Source organism: Oenanthe melanoleuca, chromosome 3 (assembly GCF_029582105.1).
Source record: "Oenanthe melanoleuca isolate GR-GAL-2019-014 chromosome 3, OMel1.0, whole genome shotgun sequence".
NCBI lineage: Eukaryota > Metazoa > Chordata > Aves > Passeriformes > Muscicapidae > Oenanthe > Oenanthe melanoleuca.
In genome coordinates, this window is record NC_079336.1 from 89,858,883 (window position 1) to 89,883,176 (window position 24,294).

Below are 24,294 nucleotides of genomic sequence, written 5' to 3' on the forward strand. Positions count from 1 at the left end.
ACACAACAAGCAGGCTGCTAAAGCAGAGAAGAAAATCCAGACTGGAAGGAAAACCAAGATACAAAGCTGTTCTCCAGTGGCTAATCAGAGTTCTGTCCACAGGGAAAACTGAGCCCCATCTGATATACAACTTACTGTTTTGGCTCTCCATAATTAAAACTACTGTTGCCATGGCAATGCAAAGGGTGGTGGAAATACACACACAGCTCATGTCATGCCTCTTTGGTGATACAATTTGCTGTCCCAGTCTGGCTTGTGCCAGGATGGAACAAAACGTGACTCGGAAACAGTTGACTCAACGAGGTTTGTTATTTAGGAATCAGATGCTGTGTGAGCTGTGAGACCACTTTCTCAGGCTCCCTAACATGACCACTAATCCTGTTAAAGTCAATAGCAGTTTTAAAGATAATTTCAAAGAGAAGAGTTCTGATCCTACACTACTAAATTTCTCAAAGCATTCTAAAGAAAGAATTTTTTTAAAGGCATAGAGAATAAAAAAGAACCAATCAGAAGAATTGATATACATATACTTAAAAGTAGATACAAAATTAAAATGCAAAAACCTGATTATATTCAATTATATTCAATACCACAAACACCCATGGTTAGGTTAGCATTTGTTTATTCATTTAAATTGTGATCTCCACTGAGCATGTTATAATCAAGCAGAATTTATAAGTCATCCAATGACCTCTGAACAGCAGCAAGTAAACTATTGAGGAAATGTCATCAAACATAACTCTTTCTATGGATACACACCTATATAGGCATAACCCACACAGACACACCCAACAGGTTTGTTATAGGATGGGACAACAATTTTAGTTTTGTGACTTGCAATCCAGTCATTTCTTGTGTGGAAATCTCTAATAGGATTCCTGAGGTACACAATAATTTAGTCATGCATAAAACTTACAGGTGCTACAACAAAAAGGTGAGTTGCAGAGACTTAAGTAAGAATCCCATTGATGCCAATGTCTATTGACAACAGTCCAAGTTTTGCTTCTTTCTGGAATGGAAAGCTTCATATATGGCCCAAACAAAAACCAAGAGAGATGACTATGGGTTGGAAGGTGGACCAGGGAGGGGGTGAGATCCAGGAGAGCCACCCAAGCAAGGAGGCAGGCACTTCTCATATCACCTGGATTACTACGGCTCTTGTATTTCTGCAAAGCAAAATACTTTCTATTATGCACATCCCAGTATGAAATTGGTGTGCAAATGCTTCAGCTGCCATGTGACCTCTGTAATATCAATTACAGATGAGGGGATTGATCATGGAAGATCTCTGGGATGATCAGGGTTGAGCAGCAAGAGAGAGTAGGGGGTGTAGGACAAGGAAGCTCAGCAATGGCACCTAGAGAGAGGGTCTGGGAACACCTGCTTCAGAGAATTGACATCACATGGACACTCTCTTCTCAGAGAGCAGAAAAGAAATCTGGGAAGCTCCCTGAGGAGCAGATCCAGCACCAAAGTCCAAACAGGATGGTCCAGGGGATGCCTTAAAGGTTACCAGAGTCATTATGGTGTAGGTGTATATAACAGAAATACAAAAATTACCTCATACTGTTTTCCCCACAAGAAAGAGGAGGGGTAAAACAAAAAGGCATCACAGCAGTTGGACACATCACTTTATACACTCATGGATAGAGCTCAGATACTCTAGTTATTAGCACATGATAAAATTCGATAAAAAACACATGAGGCCATGGAAAAAGAATGGGAGGAAAAACAAATGGGCCAGAAGAAGAACAATAAACTGGCAGATGGGAGGTCCCAGCTCAAGAAGAATTTGAAGGAATGGAGAGATGTATTCTTGGAAGAGGAAGGGTACATCAGGTAGCTGACATATTGAGTTTCCAGGAAAGAGGGGAGAGTATTAATGACAGTGCAGCTGACGGTTCCAGCAGCTACCAACGAAATGATTTGCCCTTCTTTTTCAGCTGAAGAGGTGACAGTGTGGATATGGCAGCTGATTTACATATATCATCATAACTTCCATAGGAATATCAGATTTCTTTATAAGAACTTGTAGTACCAGCTTTGCAGGTCAGTGTCAATGTCTAACAGAGCCACTGGAGACAAAGGGGAAGATTCAGGGAGGCACTGAGGTGCCTGAAACAGGGCTTAACCTGAATTTAATTGCCTAATTTAAAAAATATTCCAAAATCCCCTGATTCAGTAACTGTAAATGCATCAGGGCTAACATTTATGACCACAAAGACCACTGGAAATCAATTCCTGCTACCCTGGCAGCCGTGCGCATATCACCTCTCCAAACTCACTCCACTGTGCCCCAGATCCAGGTCTCCCAACACTGCTTGTGTCCTAGGGGGCCCAGTCCCACAAGTGAGCTTGGGCTTCTCTTATCACACACCAAGAGTGCCCTCTTCCCTTAGCCCTGCTTTCTGCCAGTGCCTCCCCAATATGAAATGCCCAAGTTCTGCCATAACAGCACACTGGCTCCTGTGCAAGGCATCTCTCATGAACCAGCCAGCCCACTGCACAGGCACAATCTCTGCTTTGGTTCAGCCCACAGCAAAAACGTGGGGTTTGGGGTTTTTTTTTGGCATTACCACACACTAAGCTGAAGTTCATAGGGTGACCAAAGGGATGAGTATTGCCCCAGAGTTTCATTTCAGTTTGGGTGATGTTACCACACCAAACACAAAACTGTTTCCAGGATTGGGCCCTGACTGTACACCAACCCTTGCCCAGCATGAGGAACAAGGAACAGGCACCAAGAAAGCTCCAGAACAGCAGTTTCCAACCTTAAGACAGGTTTAGTAATATATCAAGGCTTTAGAACATATAAAACAATTAAGGGACCAGCATGGTGTTTGATACTCTTTCCAGTCTGATTTCAATATGTTCTCATCATTTGCAGATGTCCCGTTTATTCTATTTATGTCACCTATTTATGATGTCCTTTATGGCATGGAGATTTTGTTGCAACAAAAATTCAGGTTGAGCATTTTTGCCAGTGGCAAGCTGATGTTGCTCAGAACAGCATTAAAATGCTACCATGCTGTTAGATTAAGCAACCTATTTTCTCTACTAGCACAGTTTGTACTTTAGTTTTGCCATTACACCTACCAAATTGCTGTTTCTTGCAACATTTCCCTTTGAAGGTAGTTGCCAATCTCCAAACCAATGCTATTTTCACCAAATGAAAGAGAAGTTTGTAAAGGGCTACAATAAAAGCAGCACCTGGACCTCTTTGCAAGAATGTTTTTCTATTTCAAAAATAATATTAGAAAAAAAATTAAGCAGTAAGGGAAAAAACCAGTGAGTTGTATTTCTTCTCTAGTTTTAAGCAGGACTCCCACCAGATGACTCACGAGATATTGCCACGTGTTAATATGAAACAGGTTTTATAGAACAAGTAGCTGTGGTATGTACCCTGTCCTAAACCTGCTGACATAACAACACCTAATGATTTAATACTTTTTTTTTCCCTTTGCTCCTTTCTAATTTTTAAGCTTCTTTTGAAAATTTCTCATCCCCCGCCTCTTCTCTGCCAGCTGTCCAATTTGGGGCATTTTCATCTGTAGTCCCTTAGAGGGAATAGCCTGTGATGGGGACAATGGGATCAGAAACGAGCAGGCACAGTCAAATGTGGACACAGGTGTTTCAGCTAGGGCACTTCTAGGACTTTAAATATAAATACTAAATAGGCTGGAGAAATAAAATAATAATTTTTTAAAACCCTGCAAAAAGAGACCAAACTACAAGAAACCAGTCACATCGATTAGCTGATTAGTTTGTCAGTGAGTGATTAGTCAGAAAGACTGGAATTAGTCAGTGAAGCCCTATCTCCTATGAATAAAATGTGGGGAGGACACCCTTTCCCACCCTCGGTGACAGATGATATCTGTTTTCTCCTTCGAGTTTGAATTTAAGAGCCACTGAAGCTCAGCAAGAGTATATTCTGGCTCAAATGAGCTGAAAATTGCATTCAATTTGAATTTCAAAACGAGAGGAGAAGGAGGAATGGGGGGAGAGGGAGGGAGCGAGCTCAGCAGGACCCATCACGCCAGGTCCCTCTTGCAGCAGGTCCAGCTGCACCCAGGCAGGCTGCGGAGCTGAAACGCAGGGCATGATGCAAAGGAAAGAGCATTGCTGGACAACAGCCCAGTTCCAGTTTAAAAATAAACGTTTTGCTGTCAGGATCAAAGCAAACTCTGCTTTTATGTATATTACAAGCTGTACGTTCAGAAGAAAAGGATTCTTCTGGTTACTTGAGGGGAGAGAGGCATTGGGAAGGTAGAGCTGGCCAGAGGGAGGGGGGTACCCAGCTTTCCCACTAGAAAATCCTCAGTAATTCAGACTAATCTGAAAGTACTTGCCATCCCCTCAAACAGAGCACATACACTGAACTCATGCACTGATTTTTCCTTAACGTAAGGTTCATTTAAGGTTACATTTTTTAGCGTGGGGTAACATTTAATTTATGTCTTTGTGGGTGAAGGGATTATTTCCCCTTCCCTTTGTGCATTAAATTTACAGTTATATCTGATGACACTGAAAGAAATGAAGTTACGCCTGCAACCCAAATATATCCTGTAATTTGATGGCATGATAGCTGTTGGTCTCTTTAATGCAGCTGATAATGTCCAACATTCAATATAAAAATGATAACATACCAAATCAAGAGATTCTTCAGCAAATTTCTTACCGACTTCAGTGTGCAATTTGACCCAAGGGTCTGGAGTAGTAATAAAATAATTACAATTAATCATGAGAAATAATTAATAACTTAAGGATTAAAATGTGTCCATTTATACATTCAGGATCAGCATTTTCTATGTACCCTTGAGAAGCTTTTAGCTTCCCTTCCTAAACAGAATGCTTGCAGTAGCGTTTAGAACTGGAGAGTTCAGCTATCAGAAACTGGCTGCTAATTTGGCTCATGGTATTTGTTATATGGCATTATGTTCACAGATAGAAGGGTCCTTATTACACCAATAACCCACTCATATCCTCTGATGCAGCTGATATTTTAAAGCACAATGTTTCTATCATAAGTTTTTCCTATTTTTCCCAACTGTTTTTTTCATGGATAAATCAGTAAATTGCCAGATTTACACATGTAGGTGACGTGAGTCAGGATCCAAACCCAAAAGAAGGAAAAAACCCCAAAACATGAAGTCGATTTTCCTGGCCATTGCATTAAATAAAAGCTCCCAGGCAACAGAGTTAAGCACACACTATTAGATACACCTTGGTATGCTGTGCCTTCAGAAGGCTTAGATTTCCCTTTATGGCTAAAGACTATTAACATCCAAAGTGAGCTAGTGTGCTGGTTTAAAGCTTTTCCCATCACCAAAGTAATTCTTAACCTGTTCTTCTGGCAGATAAAAGAAACTATTTGAACATCTCTAAATCCTCTTTGCAAACTTTGCTCAACACAGAAGTTTCCAAATACTGCAGGCACTTGGATAAAAATGCATAAGCACTCATGACCACTTGAAAAAGACCTTACAGCTCATGCACCACACTGGTCAGAAGAACTACACAGAGTACAGAGCACTTTGTAGATATCCAAATATGCAATTGTATGCCTCACTCTGGAAGGCATTTTTGGATATTATTGTTTGAAGTGTCATTCTTGCATTGTTTTATTTCTGCCTTGATTGTAATGCCACAGAAATACTGATGTCCCATCTCCGTGGTGCCTCCTTATATGCTCTGGTTTCCCTAAATACACACCCCAGAGGTTCACATCTGGAGGGGAAGAGGAGAAATACACAGACCTGTCTCCATCACTCCATTTCTCAAAGAAAGCTGTCTCTGTAAATCAGTTTATCTGCCATGCTTACTTTACAATGCTTACTTTACTGAAGATGATACTCACTTTACAGGAGGGAGAACAATAAATATGCAAAATATATGGTTTATTCCTGTGAGATCAATCTCCCTACCGGAGTTTCTAGATCTAACACTGCTAATGAGAAACAATAAAGGGTATTTGCCTGATGACAGCATCGCACTAAGCAGCGCCTTGGCTTCCAGACCAGAGCCAAGCCACGTCCAGTCCGCTCTGGTCCATCTGCACCTACTCATGTGGACATGCCCCTGCTGGTGCTCTGCTCTTCCAGCTGGGAAGGCCCTGCCTGATCCCACTCTGGCTGTGGGCACTCAAACTGCTCCACGGCCGGAGCGCCGCGGGCGGGCAGCGAGGAACGCCGGGCGAGCATGGGGGACAGGCATGGCATCAGAGGAAATGCTGGGCAACTTCTCCAGGGCACTGGGCACTAGAGTGGTTTAGCTGAATGGCACGCCTGCCCACGCCAATGTCAGGAAGACCTTATGTTATTTACTAGGTGAGTGCTGGTTTCATGCACTAAAATCAAGACATGACCTGCAGAAGGACTTGCCTGCTTGGAAAAAAAGTTAAAGCTCCCTAATTTTTTTCTATCAGTCCCTTCCATAGTTTAACATTACTTATTCAACATTGCATAATTAACATTATGAAACATGGACATACCTCACAAAGAAAATCTAAGAGGGATAATAATTTCACACAGAAGCCACCTTCCAGAAAGCTTTCTTCAGTCCTTTAACTTGCTGCTATCAAAACTAGGGAGGCATGAAGTCATGTTGACTGCAAATCAGAGTATGAATGCAAAACTCTCTAAATGTGAACTCTGCCACTATTTTCACCTATGCAGTATTTTACACCAAAAATGTTCTTACTGCGGCAATATTTGCTGTAAGAATGTCCTGCCTCTCGAAGCCAAGACAAAAAAGAAGAAAAATATTTCTGGGTTTTCTCACTGTTAATTTGGACCACACTTTTTAAAAAATAATTTAGAAGGTAAATTACAAAGAGCTTCGGCAAATCCAGCAAATCCATGCTGTCCAGGGAAATGACTTATTCCATGGGAATAACACTACTCTCAGATATGGCATGCCAAAGCCTGCAAACAACCAACACTGTGGAAAACACTGTCCCAGGGGTGCCCTGAGAAGAGCACATCCCACAGCCAAGAGGAGTGGAATATAAGCAAGTCTCCCCAGTGCCCTTCTTGGTACCAATTCCAACCTCAACCTGTTAAGGTCCATCCCTGGTTGTATGGCACAAGGTTGCTGATGATTTATTAAGAGCTCTTATCTCCATCAGACAGTTTACAATTAACAGCTTCTCCTTTTCTAAAATATAAATAAATACATAAATGAAATCAGAGCTGCTAAGTGCTGGGTGTACCCAAATGACATCATCAGCAACTGCCAGTCACCCAGGCTGCAAAAATAAATAAGGGATGGGGCGGGGGGAGAGAGGGGGAGGCAGGGTATTTACTCAATCAGTACCTATTTTTGAATTTCCTTCAAGCTGGCTTGGACCAAGAGCCATCAATTATTTAAAAGAAGTAACATGATGCTTCCTTTGTTGAGGCAAATCTGCAAGCAGACCCCAAGAGAGAATAAAAAATGAATTAGGCAGAATTTATTAGTGCGCTTGAAGAAAACAGATTCAGCTATCAGAGCTGACTGTGCTTTTAAAAATAGTGTATTTCTGCCCACGAACAACAGTTTCTCTCTTTCTCCCTTACCCCAATAGATCCTCAATAATCTCACCTCTCCCCTCTCCTTACACTTTCTTTTTTTTTTTTTCAAGAGGGCATAACACTGAAAGAGGCATCAATCATTCCTTAAACTTCTTCCTTCTTTTCTGACTTGACTTGATGTATGGTCTTCATTTAAATTACAAATATACTAATCTAAAACACTGTTTACCAAGCAGCATATTAAATGAAAGATGCAAGAAATTGCATCACTCACATTTTAAAAATGACTTTAGACTCAGGGACACATAAAAACAATGAGACAGGATGATCTGCCTTGGTTGCTATATTTCAATCCTAGCAAATGAGATTTGGTCCCAGTGGTTTTTTCCCCAGTTAAACACACCCTGCCAAAACCAAAACTTGTCAGATGTTGGTTGGGGTTTCTGCAATGCTCCAGGGACATGTAGAGCCAATGAGACCGAATCTCAGTCATTGGGTCTGCACCTGGTCAGGCATAGAGTTCACACCTGAGAGAGTCCCTCCAGGGCTGTGAGCAGGAGCCTGGCCATGCCAGAGGCTGTGGCACAGACAGAAAGCGAGCAGAGGCTGATTCCAACCCCAGTGACAGCACTCGACTGCTGGAACTGTAACAGCAAAGGGAACAAAAAAAAAAAAAAAAAAGCACTGCCTTCATTCAAAGGTTCCCTGCTTCATCCTTCACACCAGGGAAACGATGCATTTAGATCATTTTGGGTGACCTTTTGTGGCGTCCAGCAGCTGGAAAGGGCAAATGGCGCCTTAGGAAAACACGGATCTCTCTCGCGCATGATCGCAGTGGGGCGAGAGGCTCAGCCTCCTCCCGGTGCTGGGGCTCCTTCCCCCAGCCCTTGGGGGGGCACCAGCAGCTGGGGGACTCAGCTGAGGCTCCCTCACTCACCCTCTCCTCCTCCTTGGGGCCAGAGCCAAGGTCCTGGCACTGCCCCCAGCATGGTGAGAGTGCAGGGCAGTCACAGTTCGGCAGGGATGAGCCTCAATAATTGGGTTTTAGGCTGCCTCCTTCTCCTCCTGCTCCAGCCCCAAAACAAAACAAAGGTCATCACTTACTAGTTCCTCTGCTGGCAGGGTGTGATTGAAAGTGCGCTCAGTCCAAAAGCCAAGTAAGTTTGATAAGAACTGTGAACGTGGCCTCAAGCAGTATTTTCTCAGAAATCACTGGAACATTATTTATCAGCATGAGCTGAGAGAAACTATAAACCTTTGGAAACAGGGACCATTTCTGACCAGATATGTTTGTGTTTCCTCAGATCCGCTGAGAGAGGGACCCTTTCTCAGATATGGTCTAATGTCAGCATAACGTGGATCATGAATTGTAGACTCATAGATCAGTTTGGGTTGGGAGACACATTTAAAAGTCAGCGAGTCTAACTCCTCTCCAATGAGCAGGGACATCTTCAACCAGATCAAGTTGCTCTCAGCCTCATCCAATCTGATCTTGAATGTTTTCAGGGATGGGGAATCTACCATCTCTCTGGGCAACTTGTTCCAGTCTTTTACCACCAGCATTGCAAAAAATTTATTCTTTGTATCTCATTCAAATAGATCCTGTCTTAGTTTTAAGCCATTACCCCTTGTCCTATCACACCACACCCTGCTAAGAGGTTTGTCTATCTTTCTTAAAGGCCCCCTTCAGTACTGAAATGTGCTGTAAGATCTCTGTGGAGCTTCCTCTTCTCCAGGCTGAACAACCACAACTCTCTCATCTTGTCCTCACAGGAGAAGTGCTCCAGACCCCTGATCATTTTTGTGGCTCTTCTCTGGACTCTCCAGCAGGTCCATGTTTTTCCTATGCTGAGGACCCCATAGCTGGATGCAGTACTGCAAGAGGGGCAGAACTCTCTTCCCTTGCCCTGCCCTGGATGCAGCCCAACATTGCAGTTGGCTTTCTGGGCTGCAAGCAATGCACCAAAGAGGCTGAGTGCTTGAACACAGGACTGCTGGCTGTCATGTTCCCCTTTTATAATTAGTGATGAAAGGGAATGAAAACAGTGAGAAATATTTAAGCAGTTCCATAGATTATATTTTTAAAAGGAAAATATCTATAATTGGCAGTGGGTGGTGCTGATCACAGGGCAGAGCACTAAGCCCAGCTTACCCTGCCAGGTGCCAGCAGTGGTACCACAGCAGCATCTACTTCCCATTTCCCACACCATGTTCCACAGCAGCCTCAGCACAGGCTGCAATGGCTCACTGTGAATGACCTGATCTTGCTGTAAGCAAGAGTCTACACAAAAGCAGTTCCTTGTTCCTCAGTCATTCACAGAACCAACTGCACCAGTGCTGGCTCGCCCAGCACCCATGTGGTGCCCTGCAGGGATGCCCCAGCCTTCTGAGGGATCAAAGGTGCTGTAGGACCTGCTCTTCTCCAAAGGCATTGCTTCCAGGCTGCTCTCTAAAAACTGAAACAATCTTCTATTCCAACCACTTGTGTTCACAAAATCCCCACTGGCTTCAGGTCTCACAGATTTATCCGATACCTCTGTGGGCCCTTTGCTAACTCAAACACGATTATGCATCATAAATCTAAATACATTCATGAATTTGCCTTTGAATAAATATTTTAAGGGTAATATCAAGTTTCACAAGTGTTCTGCTTTCATACATAGCTGCTTTCCTTTTTAACTTCCATCTCAGATGCTTTTCTTTAGCAAAAGAAGAAAGAGAGAACTGCAAAGACCTAACTCAAGTAAACAAGAAAGCTGACACCAGGAGGTGCCAAGGCAACATCATTTTACTTCTTCTCCTCACCTCTTCCTCTCTGGACAGTAATCACAAGATCCTGAATGCCAAACTTCAGAAAATATCCTTGCAGAGGTAGCATCTGCTCCCTTGGCACACTTCTTGAGCAGTTGTATCTGCAGCTTTAGGTTTGTCCAAGTCTATGATATGACAAGAGTGCAGATGGGTTGCCTTGGATGCTTTGTCTTCCCGGGTGCCATTTCCCTTTTATTAATGTTTTATTCTAAGGAAAACATATGTACAAACCTGTATGTGGAAGGTTGTATGTGCACACAATTTCACACCAGTGAGGAGTTTTCTCTACCCTCTGTCTAGATTTTTTACTAGCATTTAGCTTGGATTCCTGCAAGGGCCCTGACTTTTACTGAAGTCAGTATGTGGCATCAAGCAGATTAGGCCCTTACTGTGTGGATCTGCATTTCAACCAGCTATTCTTCCACACGCCATAACTTTTCCCATCTGTGTTGATCTTTCTTTGCAAATTAGCACCTGAGTCCTCAGAATATTAGGAGTACAGGAAAGCTGCTCATTTTGGGTTAACTTCTGAATGAATAAATAGGAGAGCTGTGACACAGCTGACATACAGGTACCAGTCCTTTTCTCTTGCTTTCATAGTTTTATATCCTCATCTTGTTTTCCATACATTACAGTCACAAATCTAAATATATGGGGGTGGTTTCTTAACTGTAAAGAAAACTACAGATCAAATTAGCCAGTAAATCACAAATTGTGACAGAATAAAAGCAAAGTATTCTGAGGAAAAGGAAGATGAGGCATCTAATTAAACAGAGGAATACAGAACAAAAGAGGGGGGAAAATTTTAAAAATAAACCCTAGATAATGCATATCTATTATTAGCATATTCTTAACTTTTTTTTGAAAGTTCTTGTGGTGAGAGTATTAGGATGTTTCATGAATACTGTATGAATGATTTTAAAAGGTATTTTAAATGAAATGCATAGGAGCAGTGCAATACTCTAAAACTGGGGTGCATTCTCAGAGTGTGGTTTAATACACTAATCTCTTATTTCCTGAGCAGATAAAGGCATAGAGCTACAAAACTGCAAACCCTCTTTCCATTTATTGTAACATACTCTTTCAACAAGCATGTGTCCAAAATAGACAAAAATATTCCACCCTACAGTCACCTTCTTAGGGAAAAGCTTGAGAAGGCCACAACTCACATCAGAAAAGAGACACCAAATATGGGCTCTGGTGGACCAAAAAGAGAATTTAATTTCAGAATAAAAATCTGAAGTAGAATCCCAGTTATCAACAGCTAGGATCTATATAAAATTATGATATTGAGCTTTTCACTTAGCATTTTCATCTTGACTGAAAAAAGGGAATATTTGCTCCAACCTCTATTTTCAATAGCAGCTGCCAATCTCCTAAGTAAATGTATTATGAGAAACCACAATTGATGACATGGAACAGTTATTTACCACTCCTTTAAAATGAGTTAGTGAACTGGCTAGGATTCAGTGAGATTTTGGGGACTTGGGTATAACCACAGCATTGAAAAAAAAAAAACCCAAAACCAACTAGCCCTGACTTCACAGATATTTCCAGATCTTTGTGCTGGTTTGCTCATGTTCACCTTCATTATCCTACTGACATACAGCATCCCCTCTGAATTATCTGTTGCTCACCAGATAAAAACATGCTCTGACCAGAGCAGAAGACTTTTAAAGTCAGGACCTTCAGGAGGTCTACAGAGAGTGGATCCTCTCATATTTCTTAATCTCAGGGGAAACTATGCCTCTCATAGTTTCCTCTCTCAAGTCAACATAGGATATTCACATCCTTCAATGCTCACTAATGTGAATAAATACACCAAGGACCAAAACTCGTATGAGAAAAATTCCAAAAGTCAGTTTGACACAAGTACAAAAAATTCTATGAGGTTAGAACTTGGCTCACATGAGTACCTTAAACATCTGTTAAAGTAGACAAAATACCCTTCTAAAAGGGAATACTATGTCATGGTACTTATCATCCAAGTAAAGGAATTTCATTTGGTGTTCTTTACTGTAGTATACACGCATCATAAACCTAGATAAACTTGCAATGCATATAATGCTTCTAACACAAAACATATTCATAAGTACACATTCACATCATGCACACATAATAAACATATCCACCTTAGATAAAATAGTTTATACTGTGAAGCACCTCTCATGAGGCCCACACTAATCCAAAATACATAATGCTTATGTAAGGTATCATCAAAGGAAACAATCATGGCTAATTCAGAAATGAGGAAAACAAGACAGTAAATAAACTTGTCCATACTTGAACAGTGATTCTCTAGGAGTGCTGAGAATAAAACCTAGAACTCTAAACCACAAACCATCATCCTTCTCTTACTCAGCATGTGTAATGTAGCCAAAAATTACATAAACCCTTTTATGCCACAAACTGCAAGTAAAAATGTCAGCGCAAAAGACAGAGAATAATTAATTTTGCATTTCAGCAGATACTTTTTTTAGAAGTTGCATGTTGGATAGATTGTTATACGCAATCTTCAGAAATTTTCCTTTTCAGACACACAGTGCATAGGGTTTTCTCTTGAGAACAGAGCTCAAGACCTCCAAGAAAAAAAAAGGAATTGGATTTGTTTCTGAGGCCCAGAGTGGGAACTCTGAGTTAATGCCTAAAATGAGGCAAAAGTCAATTAAAAACTTCTTAAATGATCAAACCTGTCAGATGTTATTCTAAATTAAAAGTATGGAAACAAATGGATTAACTTTTTATTACTCTCAGAATAGTCAAAATGAGGATTTCTTTCTTCAAACAAGGGAAAGTTCTGCATGCAGCAGCTTGCTGTGTGTGCTTCAGGAGGAGAGGTGAAGCCATTACATAGCTCCCTATCACAGACCCTCCAATTCAAGGAGGGTTTGGGGAAGTCAACAGCTGTGGTTGTAATTTCCAGACATTTCAGAGATGTGAGAAGACCTCCAGTAAAAACCCAGAAGACAAAGCGAAAGACCATCATGCATGATCAGCCTCCAACTACAGGTAACAGCCATTATGCCTGTTGTTTAATATTTTTATTCATGAGGTTAGCATTATTATAAATAGTAATAACATGTATCTAATATACATGCAAACATTGTTTTTTAAATTGGAATATTTGGCAATGCCACTAAATATTTAAATACCCTTTAGCACAAGGGAATTTCAACAATGAGAACTATGAAGTACTATTTGTACACCCTGGTATATATAAATACACTGTCAGCTCCCTGCATTTTCATTTAGCATCAGAAACAGCTTTCCAGGGACTTAGAAGCTGCTGTAAGTGTCAATATCAATGTTACTATTTATAGTGCTATAAACTACATTTTGAGTTATATTGGTAAAGTTAAGCTTAGGTTGCACTTCTGGCATTAACACCTCAATACAGAAATATTGCTATAAATGTAGTTTACAATTTGGAACATAAACACAAATTCAGTGTAACTAACAGATCACCTTCTAGACTGCATGAAAACACACTGCCAAAGTGTATTTTATGCAATCCACAATGGAGCAAAATGCAATGATACGGATGTATTTAAATTTCCCATTTTTACACTGTCACTCACAAACTTTTCTTCTTCCTTTTTTTCCCCTAGCTGATCGATCTCAAGAGCTTGTGATAGCATTTCAGTTGCTTCGCTGAGCCATTTTTAGATACTGCTTCTTTTTTTAAAAGCTAAATCAGGGCTCAAATGCTTCAATCAATTTAGCTTTTTCAATTAGAGAAGAAAGTTAAAAGAAAACCCTGAGACATGATAAACTACCAATTTTTAGCATCTAGGTTTTTTTTTATGTTGTTTGTTATGTTTTGGGTTTTTTTAAAATATCAATAGCATCCTTTTACATAATAATATCCCTGATGTCTATGGCTGGAATTCATAGCAGGAATTTTTACCAAGAGGCACAGTTTTAATTTACCACAGCCTGTTCTGGAAGCCACACGTGTGGACAGCCAGGAACTATTGCTGTGACCTCTGGCAACACCCTGCAGCAGCTCAGTGATTGCAGGGGAGAACATTATGAAATGCATGACTTTTTGCAACACTGCATGATACAGAAGGAGTCTGAGAGCTTTGTGAGAGCCAAAACCTCCAATCTCAAAAAAATTTCCATCACAGTCCCAGATTACGCCTGATGTCCACTATCTGAACAGATTAGGCCATTTAAAATGGTACTTCAAAAAAGCCAGAGGCTGCTCCAATGCAAATCAATATCAACAGAAATCAATGAGGTGCTCTGGAGGAGATTCAGACCACTTGAATCCTACCTAAGTGGATAGATTACATCTCCAAAAACATCAGAATATCTGTTTTTCACCATCAGACCTTCCTTTAGGTGATTTGATTAATCAGTGGGTTTAGAAAGACAAGGGGGGCAGGCTGCTACCCAAAGTTTGCTGCAAGCGCCCATGGGTTACACAGCAGCTTGGCTGAAGCCCTAATCCTCCCATCCTGCTCTGGCACTTACTTTAGGAAGGTACTTGGCTTTTCCTCAGGTATTTTTGGTACTCTGGGGAACAAGAAATCCACCTTACCTTGGGTCAGACAACCTGGGATAGCTAATGAGAGAAAACCGAACATTGAGACCAGCAGTTTGTGCTTTATTTCAGTCTTCTCTTCAGGTTTAATTCAGATGTTAATTTGATTGGTCATCATCCAGATAACTGGATCATATTTAACTTGACTTAACTACACACTTTTGTGAGTGCAGGGATGCAGCACACTTGAGTACAGACATCTGTAGTACAGCTATAAGAGAACATGTAAGTTCAAGGGAAATGTTTCACAACGATTAATTTAGTCATGCAAGAAGAGTATTTGGAGAATTTGACAGAAGATACTAAACCATGGTTAAAATCCATTCTCTTAAATGTGATTTTTTATTGCCTTTTTCTTTCTTTTCTTCAAATGTAACCTACACATTTTTTAGGTCCATAATAGGCAGCCACTGCTGAAACAAATGGTAGGAGATAATCAGTAGATTTGAATAGTTTGGGTGATTGTCTGATTATTTAATCAAAACTGTTTTTAGGCACTTCATTAGGGTTTTAATGGCAAATGGCAACACACAATTAATTAGAAAAACCTGCAGACACCGGAAATCTTGTCCTGAAACACTTGTACCCTGCACACATGCAATCCTTCTGATCAGATGCCAAGAGGAAACGCAGGCTCTTGTGTTGTATTTGTGGCTCAACCTGCATTATTTAGGAACCAGTGGATCCCACAGCTAATTGCCAGCATTGCAAAGGTTTGCACAGAGACTGAGCAGCAGTCACACCCAGCCAGGAGTTAATGTAAATATCCAGGTGATGACCAAGCAGTGTGGCCCTGCTCATGGATCTTGGAGTTGTTCTGAACCTTACCTTCATCGCATTGCCCTTTCTGTGGAGGGGCCAGTGGGGAGTGGAGAGATCCTTTCAATACCACAGAACCCAGTGCTAGCAATAAGATTCCTGTTAACCTCATTATGACCACTTCTGTTATTCTGTTAGTAACTGGTAATGGAGACAAAGGTAGGCAGAGGGAAGTAAGGCAGCAGGAGAGCCCCTTTTTTAACAACTAAAAAGGAAAAAGACATCAACTAATTTCTGAACAGACGCCAAAACTAATTTGGGGTATCTTGTACGTGCTTGGTTTATTTACTAGAAATTAATTTTGCTCCTTAATATAGCCAGAGATCTACATGAACACAAAGATAAAGCAAGATCTTTACAAATGGGATAAGGCACTTGGGGCTGGCACACCCCGTGCCCCAAAAATAACTGGTCTCGCAGCTATTCCTCGCAACGCCGAGAAATTGTGCATTGCCTATTCTTAGTGCAGGTATGGGCACTTATTACTATAAACATATATTTTAAGAACAATAAGGAAGTGATGAATTGGCTACTTGCAGTTTTCTTGACAGCAAGGTGAAATGGGAGCTGTGGTGACCAGGGGATGTCCTGGCTCCTCCTCGCAGAGAGGTATTCAGCGCACGTAATAATTATTCATCCATCTCGTTCACACTAAAGGCATTGGCAATGCAATTTTAGCCTGATAATCAAGACCATATGACAAAAACCAAGGCCATTAGGGACCAATTTCAAGTATTCTCTGCAAGACAATGATTTTCCAACTGCACTTACATATGCTGAATAGTTACTTCTGCACGACCGCACCTGCTCTCATTTATGTAACCCTCCATCCTCTCCCCTTTTTTCTACCCCTTCTTTTCTTGTAATGCAAAGAAGGAAAGTTTCAAAGGGTTGCTGGAATCTTCCTAGAAACAGATTTGATTTATTTATATTTCTGGCTGGCCACACGCTGTGAGCAAATAAGAATCTGGCAAATGTAAAAGTTAGTTTGTGCTAATGTCAGATCAAATTCTACCCTCAGCAGACGTTGTGGGGCTGCATTAATGTAAATGAGAGCAGGATTTGGCCCAACATTTTCATTCACTTCCTATACATATTCAAATTAAATGAATATTTTGTACAATCTCTTCCTCCCTTTACATACACATGCATAATTCTGTCTCAGATTCCAGCCTTGGTTACAATGGTGACTTCATGGGAGGTTTTTCCTGGGTTTATGCTACTGCTGCACATCTGAATGAGATGTAATGGGACTCCTTGTTCAAGTAAAGCAGGCAGAATGTGGCCCTTGGTCTCCAAGTCAGGTCTGCCCTATTGTAATAATTTTGTTCCTTAATTACTTTCTGCTTATTTTTGACTGTACCATTTCAGTATCAGTCACATAATAATGTTGCCTTTGAAAAGACTGTGGTGTCACTGTAAATTAGAGTCCTGTAAGGTTAAAGGCTTCAGTTGCCAGAGGGGAAAAGTGCCAAAATTATTTTAAAATTATACATAGTATAACACAAAGACTGTAGCATCTTTTAATATTAATGCTCCTAAAGAAATGTATACACCTTCAAGCCTTTTCAGATATAATTCAAATATTAAAGAGAATAATAAGCTCCGTTACTAATGATGCAACAGCCTCTTCTGCCAGAAGAATAGAATCCACAAAATTATTAAGATGAAAAAAAGGCAAGAGTGTATGAGGAAATGACCCTGTAATAACACAACTTAGATCCTCATCCTGTAAACCTTTATTTGCATGAGTGGTCCTGCCTCACATAAGAAGTGCTACGACTCCAATGGGCAATTCATACAAGTGAAAATTATTCATGAATTTGAATATGAGAGTGTATGATCAGATCAGCTCCTGGCCTTCTCTGTCAGTGATCAATCTTCTTGCTACAACCCACCCCCTTCACATTTAAAATTAAAAAATAAAATCCCATCTTTTGAAAACTGAAATAAAGTTGGATTTCTCAATGCAAAGATTTACTAACCATTATTAGAAAGAGGAGAAATACTTCTGGATCATGCTCCTGTTCATGTATATTCTAGATCTGTTTTTTAGTTGTATCCTATAATAATTTAAGGCAATGACATCAGAAAGATCAATGGAGCTGCATCCTAGTATTGAATTAATCTCACAGTACTATTGGTGTCTTCTGGAAACTTCTGTACTGAATCCAAAGAGGGAGATCCTTGGCTTGCTAGAAATGATCCTGATTTTTGAAGGATAATTATCACAGTGCCCAGTAAAAACGACTGTTTGATTTTTAAAATATATAGCTACTGGCATGTCCTTCTTCTGTGCTGATCATGTATAATAAGACCCAAGCACAGGATTTTGCTAATACTTGGGAATGACATTAGAAGTGAGAAGCAGAAGAAATTAAAGAGGAGTAATGCTACTGCTGTTTTTCATGCCCTGTATGAGTCCCCAGAGATGAAAAAAAAAAATCCCAGTCATGTTACAAAGCATCAAAATCCTGAGGATGACTAAGGATAAAATCTCATTTTCCAAATTTCAAGGGCCTTACTGAATTGCTTAAAACCACTCTACTATCTCATTTTTGGCCATTGCTTCATTACAAAATTTGCAGTAGGTTTCCTCTACACAATTTTCTACCTCCCAGAAAATACCAACATTGCTTAAACTTCATTTAAATGTCTTAATTCAATTGAACCCAGAGGTCATTGACACCTAAGTAATTTCTATTTAAAACCATTCAGCGAAAAATAAACAAACAAAACCAAAACTGGAGCAGAATCTCCTCTGGAGATTATCCTCATTTTAAAAGAAATTACCCTGCCTGACTTTTTATAAGATAATTATTGCAATTGTTTTGCCTAATGAATATTGTTTGAGTATTATGCCATGCTACGCATCCTGAATGAGGAACAATTAACAGAGCTTTGTTCTCCTGGCATCCCAGGACACAGCTGAAAGGAAACTTGGCCCTACAGATTTGGGTTTTTTCTGGCTAAACAGCATCTCAAACATAGCAGAGGTAGGATTCAAAGGCACAACTCGGAACAATTCAAACCAGGGATGTGCTGCTTCCGGAGATCTCAGAGATGGAGTTGATGGATTCATTCCCTAACTGCTCCTATAAATCCAAAAGATGCCAGCAAATGAAAGCTTTCACTTGCAAAGGCTTTGGAGCTTGATCAGAGAACAAGAATTTTACATATGCCACTCCCCAGCCTTCAGTGGGATTACTCAGAGTTTCTATTGTGTAAGCAAGAGGAGGTCAGTTTGTGGTATTTCAGTTTTTGGTAACAAAATTGATCGTTATCAGTTTCTTTGCAGACTGCTGGGGCAGGGTTCTAATTTAAATTACACTGACGTGCCCTTCTGTTCACTGACGTGACAATGCCCTTCTCTTGTGCTTAAGGATGTACCTGTAACAAATTGAAACATCTTGCCCTACTCTTCCTATATATCCATCCATCCCTCAGAAATCTTTCTCCTGCTTGTGGCCAGAGACAGTCATTTGACCAAGTCAGTAAAAAGGATATTTGAAGAATTGGTAGCCATTGTGTCCAGAGACACCTATGCATTACCCTTGGTGAACCTGGATCTTGGGCAGGATTTGAGCATCAAGAGGGAAATAACCCACTCTACAAGGAAAACATCCATTAAAGATCCTCCTAAATTATGGAACGGATCAATATATGGTGTTTCCCTAAACCAGGTACAGCAACAGCTCCCTGGAAGAGATGTGCTACGTTGGAGCAACAGACCAAAATCACCTGGGACCAATCCTACCATGCTGAGCCGCTCTGCACTGACAGACGGCAGCACGGAGAATCAGCAGAACAAGGAGGAGATCGGACCAACCCTCTGGAAATCTAAGTCACACCTTTCCACTGTAATCACCATCCTCCCAAGCTCATTACAGTCAAGGACAAGAGTATCCCTCAGCTACAGCTCTACAGCTAAATAAAGCTCTCTGCCAGGTCACTGCCATATGGCTGAGGGCACCACGCCGCTTTCCAAGGGGGACGTTTATCTTCAGGTGTCCTACCCTGCAAGGGGCAAGGTCTCAGCTGGCAGCAGAGACACTGGGCTCTGGAATCCCCTCACAAACTGCACTGCTGCCTGTCCACTAACTCTTTAAATCAAGCATAACGCAATCTTCAGTGAACATGTGACCATGGTCTTACATTAAAACTTATAATCACAGCAGCTTTCAGATTTACTCCTCCTAGCCCAGAATATAACAGAAAGCAAAACCTGTCAGTTTGTCACCATTTTCCATCTCTGCATTTGTAAAAGAAATAACATTGGCAGGGAAATAATACGAAATGTATCACACACACAGGCTGCAGGAAGATATAATGTTCTTTTACATATTTGATATAGAGCCTAAATTAAGCTGCAGAAAAGGGGCCATGAATCTTCACAGCCTCATTATCAAGCCTCCCTAAACCTCAAATGCAGGAAAATACATTTCATAAACAAAGACCCAATAGGATTTTAACAGTACAATAAATTTCACTGACATTCACCACTAATCATATTTCAAAATACATTTTTAAAAATAAAGTTCATTCAACACAAAACCACAACACAGAAATGAAGAGTAACATAAGGATATGTTATACCTTTTCCACTTCGCTTTAGCCCATTTTTGACTGAAATTCCTTTTAGATGGTTGGCTGTAATTCCATAGCAGTAAACATCAACACTCTTCTTGATCCCTCTTACTTTCCTTGGACATGAGCTCAGACCCTATTCATGGATACAAATTTACTGTTTTCACAGTAATCTGACACAGCAAAGAGGATCGAGCCTTCTCCCATCACTACATAAAAAACCTATCTCTATGATCTTGCCTAATGTTGTCCCTCTTCTCAGGAACAGCCAGGTGCTGCCTTTCACTTCTCCCCACAATTCACTCATTATCCACAGCAGAGAAAACCAAAGCCCTTTACTCTTTCATGCACCTGCTAACAGAGAAAATCGAAAAAATTAAAGAGACAGTGGAAGAATTTTTAAAAATTGTGGTTTTTTAATGTTTTGAATTATCTTAGAGAAGGTGAACCTATGCAGCATTTCTAAGGTCTGGAGGGAAAGGTTCATTGTTGGGATTTTAATCTTTTTTTCTTCTCTTTAGTTTTGATGTAACTGAAACTTTGTGCAGGTGAAAGGCTGACAGCCAACCATGAAGGGTGGAGTGCTCTGGAAAGAAATTAAAAACATGTGTGGAACTCAAGTTTTGTCTCATGCATGGTAACCCCAAACCTAAGCTCAGATCACTTCAAAGACTAGGAATGAATTTAGGTTTTTTACAAAAGCCTCAGGTGTGCCTCCCTAAAGGGACCTTTTCACAGCAATTCTTCCACCTACTTGAATTGTGATGCTGGTATCTGACATCAGAGCATCTAAGTGCTGTCTAAACTGGAATAAGCTCACTGACTATACCCATCGAGGGCCTTCAGACAGTAATAACCATTATTGACCTGGGCTGAATTCAAATGCATTTGGAGTGCTTGATATTTATCCAAATTATGCCCATTGAAAAATCCCTGGCAGAATACAGATAACATCAGATTAAAATGTATCATTATAATTACTTCAAAGAGATGTCTGGTATAGAAATAATTAGGTTAGTAAATATTTTTAATTAAATTATGATTTCTAAATTGTGTTAAAACTACAACTTGGACATCCCAACTAAACTACAAATCAGACTAATTCAGCGCCTGAATATGAATATTTGAATTAATCTAATATAGTTATTATACCATTAACCTCAGTGATGTAACTCCAAATTTACACAAGCATAATTAGAGTCAGATCCAAGATTCAGCAGATCAATACAAATCTTTCCATGGGCTGCAGTAGTCATAATAAGGCCCTGAAAAAAGTGCTGAAGTGGTAGTACCATCCCACCAAGCTGACCTTTCCATCCCTAAAATAATGTTTCTGTTAAGAATTGTCATTCACCTAATAGCAAATATGAAAACATAGGTATGGAACCAAGGAGACACGAGAAAGTAAAATTCTATGCCTTTGGTCAGAAATATTCAAAGATCTGAGAGAATCTCCAGAAGTTTTTTATTACTTCTGCCTTTCACTGAGGCTACATAATGAATTACTTGTGAAATGAAGACTGGTGAAAACCAAAAGCAAATAAACAAAAGAAATTATGCCAGTAATACTGGCTGGGCTGTCTAGAAATGGCACATTCCTTGCTGATCAATTCTTTCTGCTAATGTATGAAAAATAAGAATGTGTTTTAAATACTTTAGATTCCAATTTACATCTGTAATCCTCTTTTCTTTAAACAGTTTGACACCCTGAATATAAAACTGTGTTTTACAGATGCTCTCCTCGTTTAATTGAAATCACATCTCAGGTCAAGATCACCACTTCCTTCTGCTTCTCTAACCTCTTCTTGCCTGAAGGCCTGTAACTTGTGAATTATTTAACAATCATATTTGCTCCTGAAAATTGATTTCTGAGAGAATCCATATTGATTGAGATATGTGAGACTAATGAGTTTAAGGTTAAGGTGTTTAGGTATCATTATCTCTGATAGTCCTGAACTAGAATCTTCATAATTTTTTGTCTCTTGTCAATACTCAGTTTTATATCCATGCTACAAGCTTTGCCTAGGTGTTAAAATGTTTTAAGATATGGAATGAGTAAACACTTTACACAACTCTGAACCATCTGCAGTAGTCTCCCAGATGTGTCTTTCCTGTGAAATGCCACTGCATGAAGGGGATGCAAGCAAAGTTTTGCCAAACTCCCATTTAATCTGCAAGCCAGAACAAGTAGCTGGCATGAACAAACAGCCCCCACTGGAGCAAAGGCTGTTGACAGAAGCTGAAAATCTGACTTGCCCAAATGTCAGAGTGTTTGTGCTGCAGTGCCTGACTTTAGTTAGCTCCTGTTGGGCTTCCCTGGGACAGAGCAAAGCTCCACAGAGCTGTGGAAAGTACAGGTGCCTTGTTCAGAGAGGCACATCAGCACCTGCCACGTGCACATCCATGGGGATCCTCTCCTGCAGGCCCTGCTTTTTGCCACTCACATTCAAGGGGGGGCTGGTAGACTCCTGTTGGAGGTTCTACCACTGCATGCTGCCCATTCTTCTGCTCCTCAGCCTTTTTCTGGCATGCTGAGACACAAGGACATTGTGTGATGTGTATCTGCACAGCATCCTTGTAGCTAAACTCCAGCCAACCTCCTGTCCTTGCACAGTGAAAATCCTCCGTGCCCTCTCTATCCACATGGGGTCATTGTACTTCTTACCTGTCTTATCCTCACAGCTAAATGGAAAACAGAAAATAAAGCTACAAAAACAGAGCATTTCCATGACTTTCAACTGTATATATAGATATAAACCACCCTGATACATAAGAATCTCATCTCAACTGCAGTATCTCCAAACAGCTCGAAGACTTCTAAATTAATAGCTAAGTCTCTTCATTTTCCCCTCAAAATGAGGTAAAAATCAGCTTGCCATATTGTTGACCTGTGTCTTTATAATGATGCTGAGTGCCCAAGGTGCTCCCATTCAGTTCTTTCTTATGTGACAGACACTAATAATTAGCTTTATTAAGTTAATTCATATGTGGCCCACACATCTGGATTTATGTGCCAAATCCAAAACCCATAAGTCAGTGCAGAGAAGACTTCAGGAAGCTACATCTACTGGGTTTGGAAGTGGCATGTCCTGGTCACAGCTTGGTGGATGTATGCTTGCATACCTGACTCAAAGATCCTATTCCAGGCTTTACCTTTTTGCAAATCACACTTCTTTCTCTCAATAACCATTCCTGCTCTAAAAAAAAAAAAAAAAACAAAAAAAAAAATTTAAATCTAAAGTAAGCAAGCAACAACAAAACCTCCAGGGTATTTGACCTCTAGAGTTAGACCCCTTTTTGGGGTAGTTTTAGAATCAGCTGTATTTATGCTAAAAAGAAGAAAAGAAAAAAAAAAAAAAGACAGTTCTTTAAATGACCCAGCTGGAAAAGGATATTTTTGGTCAATGATCTATTTTTATTTCTGCTCTGCTGTTTCTCATGAAGCCTGATGACAAAGACCTGTCCTTCAAAGCTAGTCTATAGTTTATGAATTACCAATTTCAATTACTTTCTCTAGGTGAAGTACACTACAGTTTTGTTATCAAGTTTATTTTTGCAGGTGGGAGCTCTATTAGAGGAAATGAAATGCTCTTCTATCTCAGTTTGGCTTGTCTTTTTAAAAGGAGAGAAATGCAATACATATTTTCAAAGGTTCTTTTAAAAAATTAACGAAAAGTTAAAATAAGAACTATGAATTGCATTACAGTATTTAAGACACGTGTTTAAACTGTTGACTTCATCCATTTCAGTTAACAAATTTATTTTATGTCACTCTTAATCAGTAGAGGTATATTTTTGTTACTATTATTGATTTTGCAGCCATGCCAGTTAATGCTATTATCTTGGATAGTACATTCTGAACAGTTACCCTTACAGACATTTTAAATAAAAACAAACATCAATTGGGAACTCAAAATGAAATCAGATCACTTTATGAACCTGAAAAACAACCTTCATACTATGCCACATAGTCTTCTTTGAATGACCTATCTCTTTATCCAACTTTGGTCTTACATA

General features: G+C 40.1%; 1 protein-coding gene across 16 annotated transcripts in view; it reads right to left on the minus strand.

Moving 5' to 3' along the window:
* The window catches only part of ESRRG (estrogen related receptor gamma), a 388,458-nt gene that overhangs the window by 279,770 nt on the left and 84,394 nt on the right, over positions 1–24,294 (minus strand). The gene's annotated exons all lie outside the window — the stretch shown is intronic.